Below are 13,149 nucleotides of genomic sequence, written 5' to 3' on the forward strand. Positions count from 1 at the left end.
GGACATAAAGGTGTTTCCAGCGAGCCGGCGGGCGCCCGGGGCGATGCCTCGAGGCGCTCGAGGCGGGGGACGGGAGGGGAGAGGCGTGGGTAACGAAGGTGGCCCGTTGAGCCCCGCAGACGAGTGCAGAGGCGACGCCAGGAGGCTGGGCGGCGGGAAAAACAACGGCGGGTGGCACAATCGAGTCCAAGCAGCTGCGGCGGGCGCTGCGGGGTCGCGTTAATCTGTGGCTCCTCTCTGCCCAGGGCCGGGGACGTGTGCAGAATGCTCAGATCGTCTCTGGCGCCGTGGCACCAGCCGCCGTTGCAGACAAGGCCGCCGTGCTCACGATGAGGGCGGCAGGTGTTTGACTCGGAGCAGTTCGAGCGGCGGTGCCGCTGCCTCGCGCGGGAGCGGAGCTGACCTTCGGAACGTTCGAATTGCTAAGCGTTGGCTTCAAGCCTTGAAGGGGGCTCGGTTATTCAGAAGTTGTTAATAAGTATTCTTAATTGATTCTTTGGGTTGAGACTTAATTGATTCTTTTTTACAACAATCGACTTTCAATGCACCAGAAATAGGGCTAAACGACGCCAGCAAGCAAGCATTGGCTACAGGGACGAAGAAGAACATGTATCAGTTCAGCCGATGATTACTCGCTAACCTCGTTTGACCAGTTCCCCTGCCCCCTTGATACCTTTAAGGACGATTAGTTTCAAGATAAGTACTCTAGAGCCGAAAAACCGGGAGCTAAAGGCATTGCTCGCGAATACCAAGTGCGTACTTTGATGTGGCCATCGGCTTCGTGAAGTTTGTTTTAGTAAATGGGTTGTCATGGTTACCATCGATTCAATGATATTAAGATGCAACAAGAACATAACAAGTTCGAAACGAGTTGCTCAGCTTTCAGATGCATTACAAATTGCACCAGGCCAGACAGAAGGTATTAATGCATGTTTATGTCAGCGTTCAATATTCAGCTCTTTATGAAACGTGCCAAACGCACGTTTCATAAAGAGCTCAACCAAAAAGCCGACCATAGACACTGCGAGGAGCGAGGGATGCGTCGAGGGTTGGTTGTGAATGGGAGAGGGGGCTCAGCGGCTGATCCTGTCGCTTCTTTTCATACATTGCCGTAAGCCTAGAACTAGAATTTCCAAAAAGTTTGGGGGCTCTAGCCCCGACAAGCCCCTCATAACCGGATAGCTCCCGCGGCTGTGGACAGTACGCAGTTTCCACCACCCTTAACACGGCATTAACCGGGCTCCCCAGCGACACACCGTTGACCGGAGGGGGGGGGGGGGCAATTTGCTTATTTCGAGAACTGCCTGGTCGGATTTAAAAAGTCCTGCCGCATCCGATAGCGCCGTGGCGCGCGGTCTTATACTACACAGCAAACTCAAGTTTTAGTGCGTATGAAGGTCACGGGTCAAGGCCAATTAATACAAATGTTACTTTAGAATAGCTGACCGCTCCCTCAGCGCATTTAATTTAGAAGCGCATCTCATAGTGTGAAATAATTGCGCCCCGATCAAACATGGTACATAGGAATGCATCCAATGTTACGCGCGCCGCACCAGGGCTCCAGTCAAGGTGACGTGTCGTGAAAACGAGGGCTAAAACCTCGGTCTATATGTTTGTTTTGGTCTATCTATTTCCGCCATATTAAAATCATCTAAACGCGAAGTGGAAGAGTTTAGCTGCAGTTAAGAGGATCAGACACGTGAGGAAGAGCTGCTGCCTGTTCATAAACCGTCTAAGGTCAAGTTCAAAAGGGTGGCATCGGTGGTAAATAAGCGGTTGGATCGGTTTCGTGTTGTTGCCAGCGATTCAGTCCTGCCGATAGTGTAACCTGATAGCTTTCAACCCCGCCGCTGGTCACGTGGTCGTCGGTTTGCGCGTAAAAATGGAAAACGTCTCCTATCTGAAAACGGCTCACTTATTTCTAAAGGGGCCTCCTAGTTTATAACGGGGCCTCCTAGTTCACCATGGTGTCTCCCAGCTCATACCGGTTGCCTCCCGATCTAGTACAGGGCCTCCTGAACGCAAAATAGGGTCACCTGATGTAGAGTACGGGCCACCTAATTCATAGACTGGTCATGGGCAGTCTCATGATCTATAAATGGGCTCCCTGATGCCGAAAAGCCTTCTGGGACCTATTCAGCACACCCTTGCTCAGCTATGATGTCATCCTCAATCGGAATTTCGATAATCTACGTGATGCTTTGCCTTGGCAAAGGAGGCATGCTAGAATTTTGGGGGCACAGACGTGCTTTTGTCCCATTTCCGTCAACCGGCAGGGAGTAACTGCCCCATGCCTCCCTACCCCCTCCCCCCGTCCTTGCTGTGTCGCCCCTAAAACCAAGCACCCATTCGTAGCGCACATTCCATTGCTGCATGTACCAACTTGCACATATACAGCTGGCAACTATGTGGACGAGCGAACTTGCCCGGTACTCGCGGAGGGCGGTCAGGGAAACCATGACTATTGTGGGCACCAGCGCGGGGCTTCTGTTAAAAGTTCCACTGGCGTTTGATTTAGCCCCGCTTCCCAGTCTCACCCTCATGACGTCAACATGGATATGCTAGCGGAACCTGTAGTTTCGAGTGTTTACGGCGATTAGTAATCAGCCGTGTTTGCACAGCAGCAGCACGTTATCGGCAATCGGACGCCGTCTCGTTCCAGACGCCGCGGCCGCTGACCTGGTGCCGCCGGCCCTCCGACGGTGGCGCGCCCCCGCTGAGAGCACGGCGGCGGTGGACTCACGACTCGCCGGACCCGTTCTGAGTCATGCAACAGACGTGAGGCATAGGCTGTAGAAACGATGCAAATTCATGCTTCCTGTTCCTTAGTAGCTGAGATCATAAGCGACCATCCGACAAACATCCAAAAATATCCTGTCTCGTTTGCGATAAACGTGGCTCTACTTCAGCCCTTTTCGACGCTGGCGTCATAAAGCACAATTGGTGTGCAAAGACGCAACGAAATGGCCACCGGCTATGTATTCTCGCCTAACAATGTGTTGACTCCTAAATTGATCATCGTCTGCTGTTGTTCCAGAGCCATCTGTAGGCCGTTTTCACGCCAGCATTAGAAGCAGAAGTAGTCTAGTGTCGAAATAGACATAAAATGCACGATGGCTAGGAAAAGCGGCAGCGAAATACGTGGTTTGGCAACAGAGCCGTAATTTATGGTTGACGTCATAATGGTCGGCTTAGGTCCAGAAGACTCTTAATTCCACCACGTACCTATTCGTTATTTGACGTTTGCAGTCCATTATGTTTTGGTCCCACGGGACCTAAACCACAAAAGTAAAATGACAAATTGACACATTATGAAACAAAAACGCTTCCCCAGTAAAACGTATTACCAATATGCAGAGATCTCACAACAAATGATGGGTTTTGCCCCTGTTTGTGTTATTTCCCGTTAATTTCAGCTTTGGCACCAAATTATGTCGTGGTCTAATAACACCAACGTGAGAGGAAATAACCGCCTTCTTAGAATAACTCACTGGAAAAACTGCAAAATAATCTATTTTTTTGTCTTTAAAATAACAACCTCGTTATGGAGCATGTAAATGTTACGCTCCTTCCACTCCTGGAACAAAAGGAGACGAAAATAATGATTGCGGGGAAAGTACGTGTAGCGGAAAATGACAAATTGGCATGCCATGACAAATGAAATGACAATGACATGACAAATGAAATGAAAATGACAAATGGCATGGAAATTGTTTGTGGGATAAAACTAGTATAAGTCTGTCGGTAAAGCGCGTAAGTTATAAATTTTGCAACGATAAAGCACGCAAGTATTAAATTCTGCAGCGATGGAAGTCACTAACCATAAAAGCCTGCAACGATAAAAGCCTGTAACAATGAAAGTCTGTAATGCGAAAGTTCGTTACTTCAAAGACCTGCAACGCAAAAAAATCGCGTAGAATAAGGATCACCTAATACAGTTTTCGTCGGTATAGGTTTGGTAAAGGAAATTTTCGTAGGCGTAGAAGTTCGTGCGGAAAATCTTCATACGCAATTGTTCGTACGCAAATGTCCAGGAACAAACGCTCGTCAGAGATTAAGCTCCCATGGCGGAGGTAGGTGAGCACAACTTCGTAGGCCGATCTATAATGTGAGTCCGCAAAGTTCACACGCAAATGATTTCACAGGTGAAGTTTGTTTGACAAAATTACCTACGCAAAAGCTTGTTTGACAATAATATGCGGGTAAGAACGTTATGCGGTAACGCTAATGCGGGTATGCGGGCTTGTTTGACAAAAATGCACACGTAAGTTTGTTTGAGAAAAGTACAATGCAAAAGTTTGCATGCAAATATGTAATTTAGGTTCGAATGCACATCGCCATTCTTATTGACTGGCCTCGGACGATGCGTCATTGCTGGGCCACCATATCCTGTCTGGATTGGGACGAAGGGGGTGAAGGGAGGGGGGTGGGGGATGACGGAGAATAGTGACAACTGCATAGGTCCGGTTAAACATTTAATGACTGACCTAGTTCTTCATTATATGCAATGGCACGCCCTCAAGTGGCCAGTACGTGAGCACGAATCATTAGTAGTGCAAAATGCCTGTGGGATGCGGGCGACCGGAGGCGAACAGTTCCATAAAAAATTATTGTGTTTGTTGAATGTCCAGACAAAAATTCGAATGCAACAAGTCAAACGAAAAAACCGAACGACAAAAAGCCGAGAGTAGAAAAGTCGGCTGGGATTAAAGGTGAATAGGAAAGAACTGAAATTAGAAAGTCAAAAGGATTTAAAGTCGACTGGATTAAAAGTCGAATCGGAGGGCATGTTGAACGGCAAAAAGTCGATAGGGTCAAAAGTCGAATAGGAAAATGGCCGAACTGGGAAAAGTCGCGGTGAGAGAAGTCTATGAACTAAAAGTCGACAGGGACACGCCAGAATAGCAAAGCTTGAATACAATAAGTCCGAAGGGACAAAAGTAGGCGGGAAGTCCACGAGGCGCTTCTGAGTGCTTAGGATAACCCACTTGTTATCAGAAGCGCAGCTTGAAACGCCGAGCATTTTTCTTGTAATGAATATTTGCTCTATAATGTCGTTGAATCGTACCTCCTGGTATAACAAAGGTCATCAACTCGGCATGGGCACTCCGAGCTCATAATGGCGAACACAGGGGTGTATCTGCGTCCTAGCTCTGTCCCACCCGCCCATTTCATTTGACGAATCTACACGCGTGGTCGAATAACCATAACTTTAAGGCCTTCCTCGTGGACATCAAATACCACACTTTGTGTCTGGAACGGGTCCACGCGATGTGTGTTTTAAGGCTTTCAGAATGCACACACAGGCTCACTGCCGACAGTCACACAGCAGACACCGTACACTGTCCTATGACCGCCCTGTGTAACACCCCCCCCCCCCCCCCCCTCCCTCTCCGTGTTGTCAAACGCCATGGATACCGGAACCACCCTCCGAAGCGCAGGCGACAAGAGCCAGATGACCTTGCGAAACAGTTGAGACGTTTAGTTTAGTAGTTAGTAGTAAGTAGACGTTTAGTAGGTAGACCCCTAAATATTCCATTAGTAATATATCATATCCATATTTTTGTGACATATATAGCGACATAATAAGTAAGGAGCAGCTTTCTCGAAGGCCACCTTAAGCTTTGTCTGGCCCCGTCTTGCTCCATCCGATAGCATCACGCTCCCTCCATTCCCGTCTGATCTCTTTCTGTTCCGTCCAGTTCTATCCGGTTTTGTCTGGTTCCGGGCTGCCCTTGGTTTCGACCCACTGTCTCCTCAAAGTTGGGGTTTGGGGCTTCAGCCACCGTCCCAGCTGAAAAAGAAACTACATCCCTGTGTTCAGCGTTATGAGCTCAGAGTTCTTAGGCCGAATTATCAACTTTCAATCTACCAGGAGGTACGGCCAAACGACGTTATGGAGCACACATTCCTTACATTGCCGGTGTTCAGCGATTCAAGCTGTGGTTGCGATAACAAGTGTGTTATCACAAGTACTCGGTACTGCCTCGTAGACATCCTGCTGATTTCGTCCGTCTGCACTTTTCGTATTTTGACTTTTATAGTTTATCTTATCCCTGTCGACTTAAATCCTTCTTGACTTTAAGTCCTTGAGACGTTTTCAACGCTATGTTTTCTAATTTGACTTTTCCAACTAGACTTTTATTTCGGTCAGCTTTTTACACTTCGACTTTCTCCGATTCAACTTCAATCCCTGTCAACTTCTTGTCCTATCCGACTTGACTTTTCTCGTTTGACTTGTTTCCATTCGACTTTTTTCCATTCGACTCTTTCCCATACCACTTTTTGTTCTGGAACCTGTATGTTGTGGTTCCCTCTAGCTCCAACGCTGACGACGCCCTTGTCGACGCTTCCCACATCACGCCACCTGAGCGAGCCGCTGACCCCATCTAACAGCAGCGGTGGGAGGCAACTGGTTTGTGGAATACTGCGGACAGACACGCGAGTGACATCGTGAATGATCGCTTACCTAAAGTAACCCGGAGTGCGGAGAGGAAAACACATGGGCTATACCCGCCCTCATGCACTCACTTTGGTCAGGACCTTGTCTGCACTCGACCCAACGTTGCCCCAGGCTATCGGTCTTTAACTGCACGCCGGATGAAGCTCAGAGTTAAAGCTGTCCTACGCCGTAGATTATACCGCAGAGACTAAATTTCCGAGAAATCCGAGAGTTCGCGCCACCCGATTTCGAACCCGGATGTTCAGTCTGTTCTGGAACGCTGCCCTTGGAATAATGCCCGTGTAAACTTATCACTGCACGACCAGTGCTTGTAATTTTTTTTGTGAACGTAATCTTTTTAACGAGCTATGTTCATGACGAACATTTGGTATATATAATTGCTTATGACCAACTGTCAACGTACTTAAAACTCATTAACTTTTGCATACGAGATTTTACCCTGAAGAATTTCTGTCTTGAAAATTTTACATACGTGCTTTAAACCATATGAACATTTTCTTACATCCTTTTCTCCGTATACTTCCACCATACAAATTTTGGCACGTGCGCTTAACCCTGAGAAAGTGTATGCATTACGTACCTTTGCTTACGCAAAATTGCCCTGGTACTTTGTGCGTACGTTCTTTTCGGTTACGAGCTTTTGTCCTACAACCGGAGAGAAGCTTCTCTATAAAAAAAATCTGAGAACCAACAAGAGAACCCACTCTTCATTAAAGCATTGCTTGACATCTGAAAATGGGTGATAAGGAGCCTCGATAAGGAAACTACAACGGGACGTGCTTCCTTTCTAAAGAATGATAATGTCAAGGAATCACTTTGTCTCCGTTGTTGGTTCTCAGCTCAGATCTGGCGAGAGGTATTATTTATAACTTACTAGCAAGCTATACGCATGCTTTCAAAAGAACAGCGATGGGTTGCATTGTCGACAGTCGTTGCACACTTGTGGGAAACAGACGGTACGTAATGCAAGGTGTCCATCGCTTAAAGTTCAGATCATTCGTGTTCATTGAGATCATTCACATGTGCAGAAATGCAAATAGAAAAGGTTGTGTTTTTGGATAAGCTGCATTACGCATTAGGGTAAGCACAAGGGGCAAAGGGCAATAACAAGGCTGCTATCATACAATTCTTATATGTCAATGTATAGTTATATCGAGCAACAGGCAACGGATCAGTGAAGTGACCGCCCAAGTACATTAAATCATATCATGTAATAGATGCAACATAGTGAAACTTCAGAGCCAGTTACGTTTCAAAAAAGCACTGGGTGGCACCACTGCAATACCGCCAATTTATAACAAACAAAAAGCAATTTCAGTCATTTCCTAGTCCAACTTATGTTGTCAACACTTTGTAACAGCACTACCCTTCTTCCCTGCAGTTGTTGCGATCACCGTCGCCATGACAACCACTGTGGCATATCTACTGATGCGAACAAAACTACGTTTGTGATTGGCCTATCGGGCGGCAAAGGCCTGTTGCCGAGAAGCGCATTAGCTTAAGTTCGAAGCAGTTTGTCACCATGGACCATATGATACTTTCATCTCAGAGCCCCGAAACGAGTTACTACGGTAACCGGCATAGAGGAGAAATCAAAGCCGTATTATCACATTTCGTTGAATTGATAGGATAATACCTCCATGTTCGCATGTAGTCTTGTCCAAACATTGTTTCCAGCTTTTGCAGTATTTATTACACGAACATTTTGACAAATCAGTGTGCTGCAAATATAACAGGACTCAAATCAAACATCAGGAAAAGCAAGGCAAATGAACTACATTCCTTTCATAGTGTTGCGCGGGGAGTCAAAGAAGTTTTTTCCCGCAGGAGCGGCTACTCAAACCGAAATGCTGAGCTATTCAAAAGGATTTTTTAAAAAAAACTGGCATTACTAATCAAATCGTGCGAGTCTGATCCAACAATAAGTGAAAAAATACAGACAGGGGGGTGCGCTCTTTCCAAAGGGAACGCGACGCACCATGTGAAGCTTCCTTCATGGATTGTGCTAGCGACTGCATTAGCCATATCAATGCACAGGGGCTATGGCGCAACCGGGGCTTGAATCTGGGTCCCCCGCCTGCGAGTCCAGTATGATAACCACCTGGCCATCATGCCCCCCCCCCCCCCACCCGATTTTATCCCATGTACTAAGGTAATAAACCTTCGCTACTGGCTGTTGCTTTGAACATCTAGTATGTCTCATATAGACCAGTGTTGGCGTGGTATCACATGGTCGCGACCGTCGTGTTCATCAATCTCGTGTTTGAGAAATGATCTGTTGGCATTAGACAATGGCGTGTTTCGCTGAATTGCAGCCTTTTGACATAACTTTTCAGAAGTCTCTAAAGTGTCATTGCCAAAAATGTTTCATGCTGCCGGGAACTGGCTGTATTTATAGGGGCAAACGGCACGAGCTCGATGCCAAATTAAGACAATGAGCTTGATCGTCGAACTCCGTCGGGACCGGCGATCAGGCAATCAAAGGGCTGGACGAACGTCGTACTGAGGGGTCCTGGCCCGCTGCGCCGAGACCTCGAATGCTTGCCAGACGGTGTCTTACACCGATTGGAGACCCATGGTACAATGAGACCTAGGGGACCATATCTCCAGCAGGGACAAGGCCGGGGCTCGCGATTTGCATTGTCTGACCCCTCAAACAATGAAGGGATCCCTGTGTCGATCAGGGACTCACATTGCCTTAGAGCCCTGGATCAGAAAAGGGCCTCGAGTCGGCCAAGAGCACACTTGCTGAAAAGGGAAAGTGACGGGACCCAGAATGCCAGAGAGCCCCTTGCGTTGGTCGGGCCCTCTGATAATGAAAGGAGATATGCTAACTTGTGATGAAAGTTCACGATGAGGCTTTGGGAGCGTCTGTGTTAGCCAGGGGCCCAGTGCCGAACGAGAGACCCTCTACCCCATTCCGTTAAGCCAAAATGGAGTCTCTACCCGAATTATTGGATTCCTGCAGTGATAAGAGCCCGCAGCGACCCGGTGCGCCATGCCGGGGCGAACCGCCCGGGTCAAAAGACCTCCCGCGTCAGGGAGGGACCAATGAATTATTTATAGGAGCCTCCAGATCAACAAAGATGCTCCTTCTCCATGACACCAGAATAACAGCCGGTAGCCACCCAACGTTGGGAAGTAATGGCTTTTCAGCCCCTGACAAGGAAGCATCATGTGACCCTAGTGTCCTAGCCACGGTTGCCCCCTGTCCAGAAAAGGTAAAGGAAAGTTCTTAGTGTTCAACATGGCAGATCGAAGTGAGGCGACAATTGAAAAAGACCAGCCCATGTTTGCCTGAGGACATCCATTCCTTCTACGAATAGACAAGCAAAGCAAATTGCGGGGAAAAATTTCAGCCTAAGCGCTCGTTATTTTGGACCAAGAACGCCGATGGCCGGGGTCGCAGTTTCCGTCAACCCGAACGCCGTTGGCCCCTGCAGCGAACGCTAGACGGCGGGAACCGGGCGCGCGGGAACGACCGTCGTGAAATAACGCTTCCGTATGTTTTTGAAGTCAATTCATGCTTAGACTCAAATGCTTGAATGCTCAAATGCTTAGACTGAGCCGTCTATTTGATCTGTATCATTTTGAGGCTGTGCTCTGAAGAGATTAACGGTTACAGCAACACGAAACAGGGGCTTTTACCGTTACTTTTCCAGTTCCATCACCGGATTCCAGCTTCAGTTGGGGCTGCTGTAAATGCTTCTTCGTTCCCATCATCAATCCAAAAATTATACGGGTAGAATATACCTCTGGATCACCTCCAAAGTGCATGACCGTGAGGTCTGTGGAGACTGCAACGACGGATGTGAGGTTTTGATTACGAGCACGCATGCTCCTAACTATGTCATGTAAGTTTTTTATCGCTCAGTTCTGAATGAAGGTTACTTCCATAGACGAACATGGTCGGCCAAAGCGATGGGAATTGTTGACTTCACTTCGATCCAAAATGTACATTCACGGGATCGTCAATACTTTTTTATAGAAGACAATAAACAACATCCGGCAAAGCCCTTGAGCGGTGCTATCGGCTTAGGAAGACTTAACTGCTGAACCCTTATTAGGTGAATGGCGCCGGTGGTTTATCTCATGCAGTCATTTAACGCCTAGTTACTTTAGTTTGATAACCTCAAAAATACAAAGAAACTCTCATCTTCCGGTGCCTCCGGGTCCTGTTTCAGTACAGAAAAGTGAAAATACAACGAAGAAAATCGTATCTGCTCGAATTTAGGGGGTCATGTCCAGATATTCTGTGGTTTTTGTAGCGGTAGGGGCGGGGTCTTTAACGTCAGGAGGCCCTTTATCAGCCCTTTGCCCCCCCCCCCTTTACCAAGACTGGCTGCGCCTTTGTCAGCCAAGGTGCTCAGTGATGGATGCCGCGCCTCCCTTGTCCGATGCGACAGTGAACTCGATAAGGTCTAATTCGACCACTTGGCCCTGTTTCACACAGGAATGGCAATGGCACTGACCTAGTCAGCGCTTGCTGTGTCAATGTCATTGACAACGCCACGGGCAGTGCTCATTTTGATCTATCCCGAGATGTTATCCTAAGGATAAGCGATCTTCAATATCCCAGGAGCAGGTGGTTAAACAAGAGTATTAACTAGTCATTGGAATACATGATGAAAATGCTCGGCATCGTCGACAGCATTCATAGTCACAAGTTTTGATAACCTATCCTAAGCGTTTGCGACCATGAATATCGCTGGGAACGTTGGCTATTTCCATAACATAATCCAGTGACTGTTTGACATCTTCGTCCAAACAGTTCCTCCTGGCTCAGTTAATGCGTATGCCTTCTTTAAGGTAGGAAAAAAACAGGAGCTCAAAATGTTCCTTACATCACGCATAGTGACCTAGCTAAGCTTATCTCAGTGAAGCTGTTCTGGGGGTTGCTCTCCTACCTCGTACTTCTACTAGAGATGCTTGTGTTGGAGGCGCTGGAGGTGCTACTGCTCTACTACTAGAGGTGGTAGCAGTTCTAGCTTTGGATGCTGCTTACAAATCATTCATAGAGTTCCGTGCTGAATTGCTCAAAGATGATAATAAGATAAAGGATAACAAAAAATAATATGGTTATCTACCTGCAACGGCTGTCATCGACATAAATATTCGAGGGACATGCTTTTTCCGTCTTTCATCTTCACCGGTGTTTCTCCTCCGTTTAACATCGCCATCAGGAAACTTTTCTCTGCTGCCATCGCCGCCGATGGATGCTGCAACCCTGCCATCGTCGCCGTTGGATCCCTCTCGTACACCATTACAGCTGATGGACATCGGTTCTGCTGGTCTAGCGGCACTTCCGGAGGATGGCGTACTCGAGAATCTCCACCAGCGTCAGCAGCGAGCCGCCGACCAGAAGACCCGCGTAGCCTCCAATGTCGGACACGAGCGTCGACAGCGTGTAGTCAAACACCTCCTGGATGTGCTGTTCGCCGTGACGCATGCGCATGGTGATCAGGGTGTGTATGCCGTCCTCAAAGTGCTTCATGTAGCGGACCTTGTAGGGTGAGATGTCGAGCACCACGCGGGTAGGGTTGTCGTGCACATAGGCGTCGGTCTGGCAGCTGGTGGGGCACTGGCGGCACCTGTCCAGTGCCTGCAGCATGCTGTATTCGGACACCGAGCTGTTAAAAAGTCGGCGGGCGCCCAGCGTGCTGGCCATGAACTCCTCGTGTGAGGTGCACGCAGTTGCGTTGAGAGTTTCGGCCATCCAGGGCAGGCGGCACGTTGGTGCGCTGGCATTGCGCCCCGACAGAGAGAGCTGGTTCAGGCATCGTTCGTGGCAGAGCACAACTTGGTCCTGTGGTGTATCGATGCCAGAGCAAGGTGCTTCTGGAATATTGAGCCGGGTGTTTCGCTCTTTCCGCAGCACGACATCCGTGTGGGAGCCCCGCGTCAGCTCCAGTACGGTAGTCAGACCCAGGTAGGCAGCCGTGAGGCTGAAGCGCAGATTACGCGAGTGCAGCGCCACCATCCAGCCCTGGTGCTCGCTCGACATCAACGTCGGGTCCGACTCGGCAAGGTGAAGGATCAGATGCGGCTCCAGGAACGTGTGCGGCACACTGATGGCCGGCGTGAATGTGTGACACAGGCCGTAGCGATCAGTCACCACGGGCGAGATGGTACCAACGTCGGCACAGCGGTGATGCGCCAGCCGGCACCCTGACACCATCTCCTCCCAGCTGTAGGAGGCGTCGTTGATCAGCTGGTCCAAGTTAAACTCCTCCCAGCGCAATAGTTCCAGCCCTCGCATTCTCCAGTCTTCGAACGTGGTGTTGGGCCGCGTCATATTGAGCACAACGCTCTTCTTCACGCCGTACATGTGGCAGACGGTGAAAGAGGGAAACTCGAGTGTGGCTGGGCGGGACTCGGACCACGCTCTGGCGATCCGGGGGTTTCTGAAGTGTGAGAAGCTGGTGAATATGCCGACACCGAGAAAGGCGACGGCGATGGTCAAGATGAGGGTCCAGACAGCCTTTTGCAGCCGGTGGGCGCTCCGGTCCTGAATGACGGCCACGCCGGCCAGGCTGATCCGGCTGCCAGACGTGACGGTCGACTTCGGTTCCGGCTTCGCCCAAACGTTGATGCGTACCCTGTCAACAGTGCAGGCACTGTAGGTGGACGGCCGCGGTCCACGGGTACACTGAGCATTTGGCAGCGACGGAAGCGGACGAAGCGGG

This window comes from Pollicipes pollicipes, unplaced genomic scaffold (genome assembly GCF_011947565.3).
Source record: "Pollicipes pollicipes isolate AB1234 unplaced genomic scaffold, Ppol_2.1 Scaffold_3447;HRSCAF=4054_pilon_pilon_pilon, whole genome shotgun sequence".
Classification (NCBI taxonomy): domain Eukaryota; kingdom Metazoa; phylum Arthropoda; class Thecostraca; order Pollicipedomorpha; family Pollicipedidae; genus Pollicipes; species Pollicipes pollicipes.